We start from the raw sequence: 5479 nt of genomic DNA, 5'->3' as shown, positions 1-5479 counted from the left end.
CCTTGCTAGAAATACACTCTCCCTTTCTTTACCTTGCTAGAACTACTCTCTCACTTCATTCACCTTGCTAGAACTACACTCTACCTTCCTTCTCCTTGCTAGAACTACACTCTCCCTTCCTTTACCTTGCTAGAACTACTCTCTCACTTCTTTCACTTTGCTAGAACTACAGTCTCCCTTCCTTCCCTTTGCTAGAACTACAATTTCCCTTCCTTCTCCTTGCTAGAACTACACACTCACTTTCTTCTCCTTGCTAGAACTACACTCTCCCTTCCTTCTCCTTGCTAGAACTACACTCTCCCTTCTTTCACTATGCTAGAACTACACTCTCCCTATCTTCACCTTGGTTGAACTACACTCTCTCTTCCTTCACCTTGCTAGAACTACATTCTCCCTACCTTCACCTTGCTAGAACTACATTCTCTCTACCTTTACCTTACTAGAACTGCAGTCTCCCTACCTTCACCTCGCTAGAACTACACTCTCCCTTCCTTCACTTTGCTAGAACTACTCTCTCCCTTCACCTTTCAAGAACTACACTCTCCCTTTCTTCATCTTGCTAGAACTACACTCTCCCTTCCTACAATTTGCTAGAACTACACTCTCCCTTCCTTCTCCTTGCTAGAAGTTCTAGTGCACTCTCCCTTCCTTCACTTTGCTAGAACTACACTCTACCTTCCTTCTCCTTGCTAGAACTACACACTCATTTCCTTCTCCTTGCTAGAACTACACTCTCCCTTCCTTCACCTTGCTAGAACTACACTCTCCCTTCCCTCACCTTGCTAAAACTACACTCTCCCTTCCTTCACCTTGCTAGAACTACACTCTCCCTTCTTTCTCCTTGCTAGAAGTACACTCTCCCTTCCTTCATCTTGCTAGAACTACAATCTCCCTTCCTTCACCTTGCTAGAACTACACTCTCCCTACCTTCACCTTGCTAGAACTACACTCTCTCTACCTTCACCTTGCTAGAACTACACTCTCTCTACCTTCACCTTGCTAGAACTACACTCTCCCTACAGTTTGTTTATAAGTTTCTAAACAAATTAAATATTCGTTTGTTTACTTTCAAGTTTTTAATTAATTTCCAGATACGATTCACAAAAACTCGTTTCTTTTCACTTTCACATTTTAATTGAAGAAATAGCAGGATGAGAATTGTGGAATTAGCCTGAAAATTTGATTATTGTTTCACCGAACTAAGATAACGAATTGTATATAGTTCATTCCTGTGTGTTCGGTACCTTCAAGCCTTCGTTAATTAACTGATGTTTTGTTTGAGTTCGGTTTATCTAATTTTTTTAGGAAAAAACCTACTGAGTTACTGAAAGAATAAAGAGGAACACGTAAAAATAAGTCGGATCGATGCTGCGAGGTGTAAAGAGCCTCATAACAGCTGTCCTGACTTCAGAGACTAGTTAAATTCATTTATTATTGTGTCTCATAGCTGCCCTTCTCTCAGCACCCATGGAGATGACAGGTTACCTGGTCTTTTTGATTTTCTTTCATCCATCTATTTAGGAGTCTCATCATTTCTTATTTTCCTGCGTTGATATTCTCCAGTACCTGTTGATCTGTTCTGTCTACACTGCCTCCGGCAGTTATCCACGACCTGTGCTTGCACTTGCTTCTTTATCATTCTCTGTTAGCGCCCCTTCTTTCTTCCTTAACTTTATTATGCATATGTGTGTGTGTGTGTGTGTGTGTGTGTGTGTGTGTGTGTGTGTGTGTGTGTGTGTGTGTGTGTGTGTGTGTGTGTGTGTGTGTGTGTGTGTGTGTGTGTGTGTGTGTGTGTGTGTGTGTGTGTGTGTGTGTGTGTGTGTGTGTGTGTTTGTGTGTGTGTGTGTGTGTGTGTGTGTGTGTGTGTGTGTGTGTGTGTGTGTGTGTGTGTGTGTGTGGTGTGTGTGTGGTGTGTGTGTGCTTGTGTGTGGTGTGTGTGTGCGTGTGTGTGGTGTGTGTGTGTGTGTGTGTATGTGCATGTGTGTGTGTGTGTGTGTGTGTGTGTGTGTGTGTGTGTGTGTGTGTGTGGTGTGTGTGCATGGTGTGTGTGTGTACTCACCTAATTGTACTCACCTATTTGTGGTTGCAGGGGTAGAGACTCAGCTCCTGGCCCCGCCTCTTCACTGATCGCTACTGGGTCCTCTCTCTCTCTCTGCTTCCTGAGCTTTGTCATACCTCTTCTTAAAACTATGTATGGTTCCTGCCTCCACTACTTCACTTGCTAGGCTATTCCACTTGCTGACAACTCTATGACTGAAGAAATACTTCCTAACGTCCCTGTGACTCGTCTGAGTCTTCAGCTTCCAGTTGTGACCCCTTGTCCCTGTGTCCCCTCTCTGGAACATCCTATCTCTGTCCACCTTGTCTATTCCCCGCAGTATCTTGTATGTCGTTATCATGTCTCTCCTGACCCTTCTGTCCTCAAGTGTCGTCAGTCCGATTTCCCTTAACCTTTCCTCGTACGACATTCCCTTGAGCTCTGGGACTAGCCTTGTTGCAAACCTTTGTGCTTTCTCTAACTTCTTGACGTGCTTGACCAGGTGTGGGTTCCAGACTGGTGCTGCATACTCCAGTATGGGCCTAACATACACAGTGTACAGTGTCTTGAACGATTCCTTATTAAGGTATCGGAACGCTATTCTCGGGTTTGCCAGGCGCCCGTATGCTGCAGCAGTTATTTGGTTGATGTGTGCCTCCGGTGATGTGCTCGGTGTTATGGTCACCCCAAGGTCTTTCTCCCTGAGTGAGGTCTGTAGTCTTTGTCCACCTAGACTATACTCTCTCTGCGGTCTTCTTTGCCCCTCCCCAATCTTCATGACTTTTACATTTGGCTGGATTGAATTCGAGAAGCCAGTTACTGGACCACATGTCCAGCCTGTCCAGGTCTCTTTGCAGTCCTGCCTCATCCTCATCCGATTTAATTCTTCTCATCAACTTCACGTCATCTGCGAACAGGGACACTTCAGAGTCTATTCCTTCCATCATGTCGTTCACATATATCAAAAATAGCACTGGTCCTAGAACTGACCCCTGTGGGACCCCGCTCGTAACAGGCGCCCACTGTGATACCTCTTCACGTACCATGACTCGTTGCTGCCTCCCTGTCAGGTATTCTCTTATCCATTGCAGTGCCCTCCCTTTTACATGCGCCTGATCCTCCAGCTTCTGCACTAATCTCTTGTGGGGAACTGTGTCAAAGGCCTTCCTGCAGTCTAGGAAAACGCAATCTACCCACCCCTCTCTCTCGTGTCTTACTTCTGTTACCGTGTCATAAAACTCCAGGAGGTTTGTGATACAGGATTTGCCTTCCATGAACCCATGCTGGTTTTCATTTATAATCTTGTTCCTTTCCAGGTGTTCGACCACTCTCCTCCTGATAATCTTCTCCATGACTTTGCACACAATACATGTCAGAGACACAGGTCTGTAGTTTAGTGCCTCGTTTCTGTTTCCTTTCTTAAATATGGGGACTACATTAGCTGTCTTCCATTTCTCAGGTAGTTGCCCAGTTTCAAGGGATGTGTTGAAGATTGTGGTTAGAGGCACGCACAGCATCTCTGCTCCTTCTCTAAGGACGCATGGGTCCCATCGCCTTTGAGGTGTCAAGGTCACTTAAGAGCTTCTTCACCTCCTCCTCAGTTGTTCGTATGTCATCCAACACTTGTTGGTATATTCCCTCTTGATGTTCCCTTCTGTGATGTCTTCCCACAGCCCTTCCTGTCTCTACTGTAAAAACTTCCTTAGATCTCCTGTTCAGCTCCTCACATACTTCCTGATCATTTCTTGTGAGTTCTCCACCTTCTGTCCTTAATCTGATCACCTGGTCTTTGACTGTTGTCTTCCTTCTGATGTGGCTATACAACAGTTTCGGGTCAGTCTTGATTCTCGATGCTATGTCATTTTCATACTGTCGCTGGGCCTCCCTCCTTACCTGTGCATACTCATTCCTGGCTCTGCGACTGATCTCCCTATTTTCGTATGTTCTCTGCCTTCTGTACTTTTTCCATTCTCTATTGCACTTTGATTTTGCCTCCTTACACCGTCGGGTAAACCAGGGGCTCGTTCTGGTCTTCCCGTTGTTACTGTTGCCATTGGGAATAAACTTTTCCACTGCCTCCTTGCATTTTGTTGTTACATATTCCATCATTTCATTTACTGGCTTTCCTGCCAGTTCTCTGTCCCACTGGACCTCCCGCAGGAAGTTCTTCAACCCTATGTAGTCCCCTCTTTTATAGTCAGGCTTTTCCCATTCAACTCCTGTTATTCTCTCCACTTGCAGCTCTATGTATTCAAAGCACAGAACCACGTGGTCGCTAGCTCCTAGGGGACTCTCATACTTGATGTCCTCAATGTCTGAGCTGCCTAGGGTGAACACAAGGTCCAGTCTTGCTGGTTCATCCTCCCCTCTCACTCTGGTAGTGTCCTTAACATGTTGGTGCATGAGGTTTTCCAGCACCACGTCCAACATCCTGGCTCTCCATGTTTCGGGACCCCCATGTGTGTGTGTGTGTGTGTGTGTGTGTGTGTGTGTGTGTGTGTGTGTGTGTGTGTGTGTGTGTGTGTGTGTGTGTGTGTGTGTGCGTGCGTGTGCGCGTGTGTGTGTGTGCGCGTGTGTGTGTGTGCGCGTGTGTGTGTGTGCGTGTGTGTGTGTGTGTGTGTGTGTGTGTGTGTGTGTGTACTCACCTATTTGTGGTTGCAGGGGTCGAGTCATAGATCCTGACCCCGCCTCTTCACTAATCGCTACTGGGTCCTCTTTCTCTCCCTGCTCCATAAGCTTTATCATGCCTCGCCTTAAAAGTATTTATGGTACCTGCCTCCACTACGTCACTTGCCAGACTATTCTACCTCCTGACCACTCTATGACTGAAGAAATACTTCCTAATATCCCTGTGACTCATCTGAATCTTCAGTTACCAAGAGTGACCCATCGTTTCTGTGTCCCATCTCTGGAACATCTTGTCTTTGTCCACTTTGTCTATTCCACGCAGTATTTTGTATGTCGTCAGGCCCTTAATCTTTCTTCGTAGGACATTTCCCTTAGCACTGGGACTAACCTTGTCGCAAGCCTTTGCACTTTCTCTAATTTCTTAACGTGCTTGACCTGGTGCGGGTTCCAAACTGGTGCTGCGTGTGTGTGTGTGTCCTCACTCACATACCTATATGTGCAGGGGTTGAGTCATAGCTCCTGGCCCCGCCTCTTCACAGGTCGATACTAATTCACTCTCTATGTATGGAACTTGTTTCCACTACTTCACTTTCCAGATTATTCCGCTTCTTGACAGCTTTAAGGCTAAAGAAATACTTCTTAACATCCCTATGCCTCACCTGGGTTTTCAGCTTCCAATTGTATCCCCTTGTTCCTGTAGTCCATCTCAGAAACATTCGAGCCTTGTCCACCTTGTCAATTCCTCTAAGTATTTTATACATTATCATGTCCCCCCTATCCCTCCTATTCTCTAGTGTCATCAGGTTGAGTTCC

Source organism: Cherax quadricarinatus, chromosome 27, assembly GCF_038502225.1.
Source record: "Cherax quadricarinatus isolate ZL_2023a chromosome 27, ASM3850222v1, whole genome shotgun sequence".
NCBI classification, from domain to species: Eukaryota; Metazoa; Arthropoda; class Malacostraca; order Decapoda; family Parastacidae; genus Cherax; species Cherax quadricarinatus.
Note: the sequence above shows the minus strand (reverse complement) of the source record.